This window comes from Lampetra fluviatilis, chromosome 38 (assembly GCF_964198595.1).
Source record: "Lampetra fluviatilis chromosome 38, kcLamFluv1.1, whole genome shotgun sequence".
Lineage (NCBI taxonomy): Eukaryota > Metazoa > Chordata > Hyperoartia > Petromyzontiformes > Petromyzontidae > Lampetra > Lampetra fluviatilis.
Window position 1 is genome coordinate 894,527 of NC_136312.1, and position 15,581 is coordinate 910,107.

General features: G+C 50.3%; 1 protein-coding gene across 1 annotated transcript in view; it reads right to left on the reverse strand.

The window, feature by feature from the left end:
• The window catches only part of LOC144945542 (keratocan-like), a 33,056-nt gene extending 20,723 nt beyond the window's left edge, over positions 1 to 12,333 (reverse strand). The window contains exon 1 of the mRNA XM_078873999.1: positions 12,165 to 12,333. The gene's annotated coding sequence lies outside the window, so the exon portion shown is untranslated. The remainder of the gene's footprint in view (positions 1 to 12,164) is intronic.
• Between the last annotated feature and the right edge of the window lie 3,248 nt (positions 12,334 to 15,581).

The window sequence follows — 15,581 nt, forward strand, 5'->3', positions numbered from 1 at the left end:
TGTTCTGCAGATGTAGACGCCACTGTTCTTCACGTTCTGCAGATGCCACTGGTTCTTCACTTTCTGCAGATGTAGATGACACTGGTTCTTCATGTTTTGCAGATGTAAATGCCACTGGTTCTTCATGTTCTGCAGATGTAAATGCCACTGGTTCTGCACGTTCTGCAGCTGTAGATGACACTGGTTCTTCATGTTCTGCAGATGTAAATGGCACTGGTTCTACACGTTCTGCAGATGTAGATGCCACTGGTTCTTCATGTTCTGCAGATGTAGATGCCACTGGTTCTTCACGTTCTGCACATGTAGATGCCACTGGTTATTCACGTTCTGCAGATATAGATGCCACTAGTTCTTCACGTTCTGTAGATGTAGATGCCACTGGTTCTTCACGTTCTGTAGATGTAGATGCCACTGGTTCTTCACGTTCTGCAGATGTAGATGCCACTGGTTCTTCATGTTCTGCAGATGTAGATGCCACTGGTTTTTCACGTTCTGCAGATATAGATGCCACTAGTTCTTCACGTTATGTAGATGTAGATGCCACTGGTTCTTCATGTTCTGCAGATGTAGATGCTACTAGTTCTTCACGTTCTGTAGATGTAGATGCCACTGGTTCTTCATGTTCTGCAGATGTTGATGCCACTGGTTCTTCATGTTCTGCAGATGTACATGCCACTGGTTCTTCATGTTCTGCAGATGTAGATGCCACTGGTTCTTCATGTTCTGCATATGTAGATGCTACTGGTTCTTCACGTTCTGCAGATGCAGATGCCATTGGTTCTTCACGTTCTGCAGATGTAGATGACACTGGTTCTTCATGTTCTGCAGATGTAAATGCTACTGGTTCTGCACGTTCTGCAGATGTAGATGCCTTTGGTTCTTCACGTTTTGCAGATGTAGATGCCACTGGTTCTTCACGTTCTGCAGATGTAGATGCCACTGGTTCTTCATGTTCTGCAGATGTAGATTCCACTAGTTTTTCACGTTCTGCAGATGTAGATGCCACTGGTTCTTCATGTTCTGCATACGTAGATGCCACTGGTTCTTCATGTTCTGCAGATGTAGACGCCACTGTTCTTCACGTTCTGCAGATGCCACTGGTTCTTCACTTTCTGCAGATGTAGATGACACTGGTTCTTCATGTTTTGCAGATGTAAATGCCACTGGTTCTTCATGTTCTGCAGATTTAAATGCCACTGGTTCTGCACGTTCTGCAGATGTAGATGCCTTTGGTTTTTCACGTTCTGCAGATGTAGATGCCATTGGTTCTTCATGTTCTGCAGATGTAGATGCCACTGGTTTTTCACGTTCTGCATATATACATGCCACTGGTTCTTCACGTTCTGCAGATGTAGATGACACTGGATCTTAATGCTCTGCAGATGTAAATGCCACTGGTTCTTCACGTTCAACAGATGTAGATGCCATTGGTTCTTCACGTTTTGCGGATGTAGATGCCACTGGTTCTTTATATTCTGCAGCTATAGATGCCACTGGTTCTTCGTGTTCTGCAGATGTAGATGCCACTGGTTCGTCATTTTCTGCAGATGTAGATGCCACTGGTTCTTCATGTTCTGCAGATGTAGATGCCACTGGTTCTTCACGTTCTGCATAAGTAGATGCCACTGGTTCTTCATGTTCTGCATATGTAGATGCTACTGGTTCTTCACGTTCTGCAGATGCAGATGCCATTGGTTTTTCACGTTCTGCAGCTGTAGATGACACTGGTTCTTCATGTTCTGCAGATGTAAATGCCACTGGTTCTGCACGTTCTGCAGATGTAGATGCCACTGGTTCTTCATGTTCTGCAGATGTAGATGCCACTGGTTCTTCACGTTCTGCACATGTAGATGCCACTGGTTATTCACGTTCTGCAGATATAGATGCCACTAGTTCTTCACGTTCTGTAGATGTAGATGCCACTTGTTCTTCACGTTCTGCAGATGTAGATGCCACTGGTTCTTCATGTTCTGCAGATGTAGATGCCACTGGTTCTTCACGTTCTGCACATGTAGATGCCACTGGTTCTTCACGTTCTGCAGATATAGATGCCACTAGTTCTTCACGTTATGTAGATGTAGATGCCACTGGTTCTTCATGTTCTGCAGATGTAGATGCTACTAGTTCTTCACATTCTGTAGATGTAGATGCCACTGGTTCTTCATGTTCTGCAGATGTTGACGCCACTGGTTCTTCATGTTCTGCAGATGTACATGCCACTGGTTCTTCATGTTCTGCAGATGTAGATGCCACTGGTTATTTATGTTCTGCATATGTAGATGCTACTGGTTCTCCACGTTCTGCAGATGCAGATGCCACTGGTTCTTCACGTTCTGCAGATGTAGATGACACTGGTTCTTCATGTTCTGCAGATGTAAATGCTACTGGTTCTGCACGTTCTGCAGATGTAGATGCCTTTTGTTCTTCACGTTTTGCAGATGTAGATGCCACTGGTTCTTCACGTTCTGCAGATGTAGATGCCACTGGTTCTTCATGTTCTGCAGATGTAGATTCCACTAGTTTTTCACGTTCTGCAGATGTAGATGCCACTGGTTTTTCACGTTCTGCAGATGTAGATGCCACTGGTTCTTCATGTTCTGCATACGTAGATGCCACTGGTTCTTCATGTTTTGCAGATGTAGATGCCACTGTTCTTCACGTTCTGCAGATGCCACTGGTTCTTCACTTTCTGCAGATGTAGATGAGACTGGTTCTTCATGTTTTGCAGATGTAAATGCCACTGGTTCTTCATGTTCTGCAGATGTAAATGCCACTGGTTCTGCACGTTCTGCAGATGTAGATGCCTTTGGTTTTTCACGTTCTGCAGATGTAGATGCCATTGGTTCTTCATGTTCTGCAGATGTAGATGCCACTGGTTTTTCACGTTCTGCATATATATGTAATGTAGTAACTCGGCGGGAGACGACTTCACGGGTAACACACTCTTTATTTTATCAAACTTGGTTACAGGTGACTAACACCTACTTTGTATCTCGGGTGACAAACACCCACTTAGCTACTTGGCGACTAACGCCCACTGAGCTACTCGGATGACCAACATCCACTTAGTACTCGGGTGACAACCACCCACTTAGCTACTTGGCGACTAACGCCCACTGAGCTACTCGGATGACCAACATCCACTTAGCTACTCGGCGACTAACGCCACTGGGCTACTCGGATGACCAACATCCACTTAGTACTCGGGTGACAAACACCCACTTAGCTACTTGGCGACTAACGCCCACTGAGCTACTCGGATGACCAACATCCACTTAGCTACTCGGCGACTAACGCCACTGACTAAGTCTTCAGCTCCGTCTTCGGGTCTTCAACTGGGTAACTCTCCCCGAGTGCTCTCGCGCGTCCCCCTTTATACCCCACCTGCGGACGTCGCTGCGAGCACCCACTTATTCGACCAATCGCCGGGCGCTGGCTACGATCCTCTTTTCCCACATCTCATCGTGCCTCACCACTCACTCCGCGCCGCCCCGTCATCTGTCACTCCCGGCGCGCGCGTCCACACCACGCCCACAACGCGTGCCCAACCCCGCACCCCGCGCCGCCCCGTGATCCATCACTGTCACAGTCGGCGCACGTCAATACCACCACTACATATAGATGCCACTGGTTCTTCATGTTCTGCAGATGTACATGCCACTGGTTCTTCATGTTCTGCAGATGTAGACGCCACTGTTCTTCACGTTCTGCAGATGCAGATGCCACTGGTTCTTCACGTTCTGCAGATGTAGATGACACTGGATCTTAATGCTCTGCAGATGTAAATGCCACTGGTTCTTCACGTTCTACAGATGTAGATGCCATTGGTTCTTCACGTTTTGCGGATGTAGATGCCACTGGTTCTTTATATTCTGCAGCTATAGATGCCACTGGTTCTTCGTGTTCTGCAGATGTAGATGCCACTGTTTCGTCATTTTCTGCAGATGTAGATGCCACTGGTTCTTCATTTTCTGAAGGTATAGATGCCACCAGCGCCATCTATTGCGTGACGGTTGAACTTAAGACTCTTGCTCCGAACAGGCAACCGGACGTGCGGACCAGATCTGTTTCTATCTCTGAAAATTGGAAAGTCGAATGTTTGTGAGTAGAGGACTCCTTGTATAGATCTTTTCCAGAAGCGACTTTGCTATCACAAATGACAGCTCAACGAAGTGGCGGTTTATCATCAGCAGGGTCGGGATCAAACCGACGAGCTCGTGCATACCAGGTGAGGTAATTAACATCTCCTAGCCACCGTGATGATGATTATGAGAAAGAGACGCGCAAACTGTAAATATACAGCAGACATCGTCGGTATCGAACCCACGACCTGTATAACAGGCGAGGTAGGTAACATCTCCTAGGCACCGTGATGATGAGAGCGATACATGAATACTTCAAATATCTTCTTGGTTTTTTCGGTAAAGTCACGTAGAAGGGAAGTAATAAAATAATAAAAATAAAACATAATAAAATTATTCTCACGACGTTTCGGCCACAACGCAAGCAGCCGTCCTCAGGTGATGAATGAGACACTTCAAGCTAGGAACTTACATATAAGCTGGGTTGGGGGTGGTAGAAGAGCGCCTTAACAAAAAGAATGTGCATATCAAGATGAGTTTAGCATATACATGGGAAATGCGCAGGGGGCGGGGGGGCTTCAAAGTCATACCATGCCCACGCACTATGCAGGATCAAGAGCACCAAGGGGGGGTGCAGGGATTAGCATTAACAAAGGAAAGGAATGCCAATGATATGTAGCTGCAGTAACTAAACAACACCGTAGAAAACTAAGGTATAAACTACATACAAAGACTAAAATATAAACTGCATAGCACCATCAGTATACTTACTATACTCTACAATAAGCTGAGTTACTAACAGCAAGTAATACATTACAATACTACGTCGTAAAAGTTATATAATATGCTTCCATCTAAACTTTATTCTCTTACATCAACCGAGCATATACCGTACTATATACTGCCATAGATAAACCCAACATTAAATTATATACTGTATTGCAATAAACCACATTTCAACATAACACTATGTATTATTCTACCTACCCTAATGTGTATCAAAATGGTTTATTACGTCCTTCCAATGATTGCTAAGCCAGAATCCATCTTCTCGATTAAAATTGTCTCTGTGTTTGTATATGTGGATCGCCTCATGAACGAATCTCTCATGATAGCCAGGTGGCTTGCAGAGAAAGCCACCTGGCTTCAAATATACCACAGGTATCGTCAGGCCGGGATCGAACCCACGACCTTCTGCATACCAGGCGAGTTAACATCTTCTATACACCGTTATGATGATGATGAGAGAGAGACGCAAACTCCAAATATACAGCAGGCATCGTCGGGGTCGGGATCCAACCTACGACTTCATGTATATCAGGCGAGGTAGTTAACATATCATAGCCACTGTGATGATGATGAGAGAGAGACATTTAAAGTCTAAATATATATTATTGGGTCCTTCGGTAAAGTCACGTAGATAGGTTCAAAAAAAATAACAAAAAAATAACAAAAACTATGACGTTTCGATCGCAACACAACCAATCGTAATCAGAAGAAAACATTGCGGGAAAGCTGCTGAGTCAGGATGTTTTACAGGTTTGAAATGGGTGTATCCCAAGGGTCATAAGCGAAGTGGGCGGGGCTAGTGATGTTAAAGTGAGAAATTTGCATGTAAATGTAAGATCGGAGAGCTATCTCGACGACGATGAAGCTGCGGAGGTGGCCACTGTATTGTGAGAGATTAGCATGTCAATGTAAGATCTAACTATACAGCAGGCATCGTCGGGGTCGGGATCCAACCCACGACCTCCTGTATACCAGGCGAGGTAGTCAGCATCTCCCAGCCACCGTATGATGATGAGAGAGAGGGACACGCAAACTCAAAATATACAGCAGGCGTCGTCAGGGCCGGGATCGAACCCACGGTCTCCTGCATACCAAGCAAGGTAGTTAACATCTCCTAGCCACTGTGATGATGAGAGAGAGAGACAACCTTTACATATACAGCAGGCGTTAGGGTCGGAATAAAACCTACGACATCCTGTATACCAGGCGAGGTAGTTAACATCTCCTATCCACGGTTATGATGATGAGAAAGAGAGCGACACAAACTTTAAATATAAAGCAGCTGTCGTCAGGGTCGGGATCGACCTCACGACGTCTTATATAAAAGGCGAATTAGTTAACATCTACGCACCGTGATGATGAGAGAGAGAGACACAAACTCCAAATATACAGCAGGCATCATCAGGGCCGGAATCGAACGCACGACCATCTGCATGCCAGGTGAGGTAGTTAACATATATTAGGCACCGTGATGATGATGAGAGAGAGATACGCAACATTTATATATTTAGCAGGCGTCGTCAGGAACTGGATCGAACCTACGAACTCCTGTATAACAGGCGAGGTAGTTAATATCTCCTAGCCACAGTTATGATGTTGAGAGAGAGACACACAAACTTTAAATAGAAAGCACCTGTCGTCAGCGTAGGGATCGAACCCACGACCTCTTGTATAACAGGCGAAGTAGTCACATCTCCTAGCCACCGTGATGATGATGAGAGAGAGACACAAACTTTAAATAAACAGCAGATGTCGTCAGGGTCGGGAACGACCCCACGACCTATTTTATAACAGGCGAGGTAGTTAACATATTCTAGGCACCGTGATGATGAGGAGAGTTGTCCGAACGATCCGCCTACTCTTTACCAAGACCGAGTGCATGATCAAGGTCAACGGCGCCCTCACTGCCCCGGTCAAATTCGAGCGAGGAGTGAGACAGGGATGCCCATTGTCAGGCCAACTTCATGCCCTGGCTTTAGAGCCTTTCCTGAGTCTCATAAGGCGGAGACTCAGCGGCCTGGTGCTCAGTGAACCAAGTGTCGAGTTTGTCCTGACGGCATACGCCGACGACGTTCTCATCCTGCGTTCCCTGGATGATATCGCCCTGCTGCACGAGTGCCAGGAGGTATTTTCGAAGGCCTCTTCAAAAATGAACTGGCAAAAGTGCAGCGGCCTGCTGGTTGGAGCGTGGGACATGACCGAGTGTCCCAAGAAGGCAAAAGCCATCAATTGGAGCACAACATCGCTGCACCACCTGGGAGTGTTCCTCGGACCAGAGGAGAAACCACCGCAGAGGAACTGGTTCGAGCTGGAGGAGAAGGTGAAGGAGCAGCTGGGCACCTGGAGTTGCCTGTGCAAGTTCCTCACCTTCAGGACAAAGACGTTGGTGGTGAACCAGCTGGTGACATCCATGCTGTGGCACCGACTCTTCTCCCGGCACCCCCCAATGAGCCTCGTCAACGCGCTTCAGAAGCGAGTCCTCGACTTCTTCTGGTCGGGCGGAGGACACCGGGTCGCGGCTGGGGTCCTGGCCCTGCCACTGGACGAGGGCGGTCATGGGCTGGTGTGCGTGCGGAGTCAGCTGGCCACCTTCCGACTGCAGGCCGCGCAAAAGTTCCTGTACGCCGCCCCTGCACCGGCCTGGAGTGTCACGGTCTCCTTCCTCCTGAAACAGCTGGGGGGTTTGCAGTGCTCCGAACAACTATGCTACATGGACCTGCAGGGCCTCCCACTGGGACAGCTGCCACCTTTCTACAGAAGCGTCCTGCAGACATGGAGCTCACTCGCCATCAGGAGGCTGAACCAGCCGCGATCAGCCAAGGATCTGGTCTTCGAACCGATCCTCAGGAACCCACAGACAAAGCTGCCATCCACCACCGCCACCCCCAGCATGGAGAGGCGCCTTGCCAACGTGCGGCTCACCAGGATGGGAGATCTGTTGGAGCCTGGAACACGGGGCTGGTGGCTCGGACCAGCAGACATGGCCGCAAAGACAGGGCTGCAGTCACTCCGGGTGGCTGCCCGGTTCCTGGCCGAAGCCAAGGGGGCCTTCTCAGCGGCAGCGGGGAGAACCCCCCCCATCGGCGTTGGGGATGACGAGGCCCCTCTCAGTCCCCCTCCACCGGAGCTCTCTGTCGTGCCACTGCATGGCCAATGCCGACAAACGAAGGCGGATCACAACCTGTGCCGGCTGGAAGACTTACCAGAGGTGGCCTTCGCAAATGTAAAGAGGAAGGTGCTCTACTCCTACATGGTCCGGTTTCAACAACAGGACACCCTAAGGAGCCACAAGGACTATGCCTGGAGGAAAGCCCTGCCCTGCATCTCTCCGGAGAAGCCTCGCTGGAGGCAACTCTACTCCAGCCCGACGTACAACCGCATCGGCGACCTCAGCTGGAGCATCGCCCACGGCACCGTCACCACCAACACCTCCCTGGTGCGCTTCACCGACACGTCCCCGGAGTGCCAGTTCTGCGGTAAAGTGGAGACAGTGACGCACAAATACGTGGAGTGCAAGAGCCTGGACTCGCTGTTCAAGGTCCTGAGAAACATCCTCCTAAAGTTCAGCCTCCACTTCTCCCCGACGGTCCTCATCTTTGGATACCCGAAGGGGACGGATCCCAACATCTTCAGGGGCTGGTCAATGTGCTCGTTGACTACACCAAGCTCGCCGTATACAGGGCGAGGAAGGTGGCTGTGGAGGGGAAACGTCCGGCCAGCAGCCTGGACATCTACCGCGCTCTGGTCGGAGCCAGGGTGTGGCTGGAGTTCCGCCATGCGCGGCTGACCCACGCAGTGCCGGCCTTCAAGGAGCAGTTTGCGCTGGAGGAGGCCATGTGCTCGGTGGCAGAACAGCTCTGCATGCAGATATGAGCTACCCGTCGGAGGCCGTAGGACTGCGAGAAGGGCTGGGTGCAGATGCAGAACTTCTAAAATATATATGTAAAATAATAATATTACAAATATTACATAGAAAACATAGGGGGAACACAGACATAGAGTAGGGAGAGAGGGGGTAGAGAGGGGGGGGGGGGGGTAGAGAGATAGGGAAGGGGTAATGAGAGCAGAGCGTGAAATCTATTGTGAAATCTTTCATTTAAAAAGGGGGGGGGGGGATTTACATAAAGCAAAGCATAAAAAACTAAATGATGAACGAAGCAAAGTGGCGACGACACCGAGCATCTTCTTGTTTCCTCTGATTGTAAAAAAAGAGAGAGACGCAAACTCAAAATATACAGCAGGCATCGTCGGGGTCGGGATCGAACCCACGACCTCCTGTATACCAGGCCAGGTAGTTAACATCTTCTAGGCACCGTGATGATGATGATGAGAGAGAGGGACACGCAAACTCAAAATATACAGCATCGTCAGGGCCGGAATCTAACGCACGACCTCCTGCATACCAGATGAGGTAGTTAACATCTCCTATCCACCGTGATGATGATGATTATGAGAGGGATAGACACGCAAACCCAAAGTATACAGCAGGCATCGTCAGGTCTGGGATCGAACCCACGACCTACTGCATCCCAGGCAAGTTAGTTAACATCTCCAATCCACCGTGATGATGATGAGAGAGGGACACGCAACCTTTAAATATACAGCAGGCATAAGCGGGTCGGGATCAAAACCACGACCTCCTGCACACCAGACGAAGTAGTTAATATATCCTAGCCACCGTGATAATGATGAGAGAGACACATAAACTCCAAATATACAGCAGGCGTAAGGGGCGGGATCTCAACCCACGACCTCCTGCAGACCAGATGAAGTATTTAATATCTACTTACCACCGTGCTGACGATGAAAGAGAGAGGGAGACACAAACTTTAAATATACAGCAGCTGTCGTCAGGGTCGGGATCGAACCCACGACCTCTTGTATAACAGGCGAGGTAGTTAACATTTCCTACACATTGTGATGATGAGGAGAGAGAGAGAGACGCAAACTCCTAATATACAGCAGGCTTCGTCAGGGCTGGAATCGAACGGACGATCTCCTGCATGCCAGGCAAGGTAGTTAACATCTCCTAGCCACCGTGGCCCACACCAAAAGTTACCGTGGACGGTGGCGCAGTGAGAAGGTGGTTGAAGGAGCCAAAGGGGATACGGGGCACAGGGTAAGAGCCCGTGGTCAAACTACGCAGTCCATGGAAAAGGCACATAACCTTGTGGAGCACAATGGTAAAGTCGGGGAGCTCATGGTTAAATCAATGGTTAAGCCTTGGAGCCCATGGCAACCATGGTGAATTACGAGAGTGCATGTTAAAACCATGGTCAATCTCGGTGACTCATGGTAAAGTCATAGGGTTGGTGGTAAATCCATTCTAAAAAAATACATTGCGTGGAAAACCCATGGCCAAGAGCACGGGAGCACAAGGTAACCATGGTAAATTCCTGGTGGTCATGGTAAACCCATGGTAAAATATCCAAGAAGCCCTCCTCTCCCCCGCCTAACCAACTCCCCCCTTGCAAGGAAAGTGAATCCGCGCAGCCACTTGGGACCGCATTCTTTCCAGCTCCGCTGAGCTCACGTCTCGTTTTGCGGGGTCAGCAGAAATCCGCGGAAGTTCCCTCGTCTAGAAAGCCGCGTCCGTTCCTCTTGAGTGTCCTTGGAGTGAGGGGTCCCAGAGTCTCGCTGCGTTGGATGGGGTTTGGGGGGCTGCCCAGGATTTCTTCTATTGGTTGGCTGAGACGGGGAGCCACGTGCATGCGTTTGTGTTTTGTCGATGCGTTCGACATTGTTTCCATCATCAGCTCCGTCCTCATCATCAGCTTCATCATCATCATCAGATCCATGATTACCATCATTACCACTATCATCCTCAGCTCCATCATCATCAGATTAATGATTACCATCATTCCCAGTATCACCATCAGCTCCATCATCATCATTGACATCAACAGCTCCTTCATCATCATCAGCTCATTACCATAATTACCACTATCATCATCAGCTTTATCATCATCATTGCCATCAACATCATCATCGTCAGGTCCATCATCATCAGCACCATCATCATCATTACAACTATCATAATCAGCTGCATCATCATTACCACCATCATCAGCTCCATCATTATCAGCTCCATCATTACCATCATCTCGCCCATCTCCATCACCATTTCATAACTCTTTAGAATCATCACCTCCGGCATCTCCATGATTTATATGGCATCGTCACCATCATACTCCCCATCATCTTTCTCGCACCCACATCACCCTCTCCTGAGAATCATCATCATCTCTACCATCACCTTCACCAACACCGCTGTCACTACCATCATCTGTATTGCTACCATCACCACCACCACCTCTATCACCATTAACACCACCACCATCAACATCATCTATCATTGCCACCACCTCCACCATCAACATCATCTATCATTGCCACCACCACCACCACCACCATCATCATCGCCTTCATCATCGCCTTCATCATCGTCTTCACGGTGCCCTTGTGGCGTCTCTGTGCGCAGTGAGTCCACGCAGTCATCGTGCTCAAGTTCAATCCAAGGCCGGCCTCCGCTCCACAGTCCGCTAATAGGAGGTTGCGGGCGCGGGGTGATGGTGGTCGTGTGATGATGGTGGTGGTGATGGTGGTGGTGATGGTGGTGGTGATGATTGTTGTGATGGTGGAGGTGATGGTGGTGATAGTGATGGTGGATATCATGGTGGTGATGGTGGTGATGATGGTGGTGATGGTTTCTATAGTGGTGGTGGATCTGATGGTTGTGGTGGTACTGCTGATGGTGAATGTGATGGTGGTGATGGTGCTGGTGGTTTGTGATTGTTTTTTTGCTATTGCTTCTGGCACTCGTGATGATGATTGTGATGATGATTGTGATGATGATTGTGATGTTGAAGAAGTCCGTGATGATGACAGTGAATGTGTTGGTGCAGCAGCAGGAGGTGGTTGTGGGGGTTGTGGTGGTGGTCGTCGTGGCGATGATGCTTCTGCTCCTGCTGTCGATGTCGTTAGCAGGCCGGGAGAAGTTTCAATCTCCCGTGCACCGCGGGCATCAACACGGCAGGAGCCCGCGGTGACGGAGTTTGCGGGTTCGGAGGCGAGGGGGGGGGGTCGACCAGAGGAGGTAAAAGAAGATGAGGATTGAGGTGCTTCACGTGAGGTGAATGAAAGACATTGAGGTTAAGGGACGATGACGTGCAGCAGATGAGGTGGGAGGAGATGATGAGGGGAGGTGATGAGGGATGAGGGGAAAGAGGAGATGAGGAGGGGGAAGAGGAGATGATGAGGGGAGATGATGAGGGGGATGAGGAGTAACCCTACCTCCTGTCTCAGGATGACGAGGAGTTGGGAGCGAGGGTTCCCTGTCCCCCTTCCTCAGCGAGTCGGAGACGCGGAGAGGGACGATGCTGTCTCTGCAGCAGCAGCAGAAGCCTCTCTCTCTGCTCTCTCTCCCCTCTCTCTCCGCTCTCCTCTCTCTCCACTCTCTCCTCTCCCCCCCCCTCTCTCTCCGCTCTCCCAAGCCGAGCGGAGAGAAACTTGGGATGGGAGCGGCGTCTCGCATGGGGAGCGGAGGCGGAGCCATTCCAAGCCAGCAGATCCTGAGTGAGGGTGTGTGTGGGGGGTGTGGGGGGGGTGTGTGAAGGTGTGTGAGTATGTGTGTGTGAGAGTGTGTGTGGGGGGGTTGTGTGTGAGGGTGTGTGAGGGTGTGTGTGTGAAGGTGTGCGAGTATGTGTGAGTGAGGGTGTGTGTGTGGGGGGTGTGTGGGTGTGTGAAGGTGTGTGAGTATGTGCGTGTGAGGGTGTGTGTGGGGGGGGTGTGAGGGTGTGTGTGTGAAGGTGTGTGAGTATGTGTGTGTGAGGGTGTGTGTTGGGGGGGGGGTGTGTGAGGGTTTGTTAGGGTGTGTGTGTGGGTGTGTGTGAGGGTTTGTGGGGGTGTGTGTGAGGGTGTGTGTGTGAGGTTGTGTGAGGGTGTGTGTGTGAGGGTGTGTGTGGGTATACGTGTGTTTGTGGGTGTGAGGGTGTGTGAGGGTGTGTTTGTGAGGGTGTGTGTGTGAGGGTGTGTCTGGGAGGGTGTGTGTGTGTGTGGGTGTGTGTGAGGGTGTGTGAGTGTGTGTGAGAGGGTGAGTGTGAAGGTGTGTGTGTCAGGGTGTGTGTCAGGGTGATGGAGCGGTAATGTAGTTAGCGCACTGCGCTACAAAGCCAGCGACCCGAGTTCGATTCCCACTCACGACAAAAAAAGTGGCAATTGTTTAAACCGGTCCTGAGCCTCCCCTAGGTCTACTCAGCCTCAAAAGAGTACCTGGGGCGTGGTGCTGGCCACCCACCCCCTCGTGTGCTGTGCCATGTTTTATACTCGCTCGCTAACAGCACTTGCCCCTACAGGCTATACGGGGGGTCTTTGTTTTTACCTTTGTGTGTGTGTGGACTCCCCTAATGGAACATCTTCGCCGGTTAGAAACGTTTAAGCTGGCCTGCCTACGACCCATCCTTGAAAGATCTGGACAAAGTCCCATGGTGTGAGCTCCTCAGGCAGGCAAGGCTGCGTTGGCTGGGTCATGCAGCCCGCATGCTCAGCCACCGCATGCCTAAACAGCTTTTGTTCGGCCAGATCGAGGGGGCTAAACAGGCGCGGCACGGGCTAGAGAAGAGATTGAGTGATGTGGTACAGGAGGATGTGGAGCTGAGTGGACTTGCCGATGACTGGTACCAGCGGTGTCAAGATCGGCCTCTGTGGAGGAGGCTCGTGAAGGACGCTATTGGGCAGTTAGAGGCAGTCGCCCTCCAACAAAAACGGAGGACAGAGGAGCGATGCTAACAACAACGAGCGGAGCGCCGGGTGGCTAAAGCACAGCAAGTTGGTACAGTAAGGGACACAGGTGGTGCATCAGCCAGTCATCTCAGTCATCTCAGTCAGTCGACCAGTGGCACCTGCTGGGTCTGCCCCGTGACCTCCTGCAGGGGGCGTTCGACACTTCACGTGGCCTCAAGGTGCACATAACCTGGCACAAGCGTCGTGGTGACGTCACCGCCACTTAGTGGCGAATGGCGGTTGTTGTTGTGTGCGCTCTGTTGTGGATGTCGTGACAACCCCGGTGAAATGCTCACGGCCAACATAAGTGGCGAATATCTGAAGCGGTCCTGTTGCCTCCCCAAGGTGATCCGGCCTTTAATGAGGACCCAGGTGCGTCAATCATCAGCGTGGTGTTTGCCACCAACCCACCCGCCCCCTCGTGAGCCGTTGCGTTCCGGCCTTCAAAAGCGGTTCTCTCCAACAGCACTTGCCTCAACATCCTGTCAAGGCTACACGGGGAAATCTTTGTCTTTGTGCGCCTGAGTGGGTGCAGCAGCCTCTGCCACCCAGTGGGCTGGGACGTGAGCCGCGATGGGACATCACCGCTCACACAGGGGCCATGGTGGTTGGTGATGTTCGTGTTGAAGGCACACTCTCCTGTAGGAGGGAGTGAGATGGAACAGATGGAGATCAGTCCACATACTCTCCTGTAGGAGGGAGTGAGATGGAACAGATGGAGATCAGTCCACATACTCTCCTGTAGGAGGGAGTCAGATGGAACAGATGGAGATTAGTCCACATACTCTCCTGTAGGAGGGAGTGAGATGGAACAGATGGAGATCAGTCCACATACTCTCCTGTAGGAGGGAGTGAGATGGAACAGATGGAGATCAGTCCACATACTCTCCTGTAGGAGGGAGTCAGATGTAACAGATGGAGATTAGTCCACACACTCTCCTGTAGGAGGGAGTGAGATGGAACAGATGGAGATCAGTCCACATACTCTCCTGTAGGAGGGAGTGAGATGGAACAGATGGAGATTAGTCCACACACTCTGCTGTAGGAGGCAGTGAGATGGAACAGATGGAGATTATTCCACACACTCTCCCGTGGAGGGAGTGAGATGGAACAGATGGAGAACAGTCCACATACTCTCCTGTAGGAGGGAGTGAGATGGAACACATGGAGATTAGTCCACATACTCTCCTGTAGGAGGGAGTGAGATGTAACAGATGGAGATCAGTCCACATACTCTCCTGTAGGAGGGAGTGAGATGGAACAGATGGAGATTAGTCCACATACTCTCCCGTAGGAGGGAGTGAGATGGAACAGATGGAGATTAGTCCACAGACTCCGCTGTAGAAGGGAGTGAGATGGAACAGATGGAGATTAGTCCACACAGGTTTCTGTAGGAGGGAGAGAGATGGAACAGATGGAGATTAGGCCACACACTCTGCTACTGTAGGATGGAGGGAGATGGAACAGATGGAGATTAGTCCACACACTCTGCTGTAGGAGGCAGTGAAATGGAACAGATGAAGATTAGTCCACACACTCCGCTGTAAGAGGCAGTGAGATGGAACAGATGGAGATTAGTCCACACTCCGCTGTAGGAGGAAGCGAGATGGAACAGATGGATATTAGTCCACACACTCCGCTGTAAGAGGGAGCGAGATGGAACAGATGGAGATTAGTCCACACACGCTGATGTAGGAGGGAGTGAGATGGAACAGATTCAGATTAGTCCACACACTCTGCTGCTGTAGGAAGGAGTGAGATGGAACAGATGGAGATTAGTCCACACACTCTGCTGCTGTAGGAGGCAGTGGGATGGAACAGATGGAGATTAGGCCACACACTCTGCTGTAGGAGGCAGTGAGATGGAACAGATGGAGATTAGGCCACACACTCTGCTGCTGTAGTAGGCAGTGAGATGGAACAGATGGA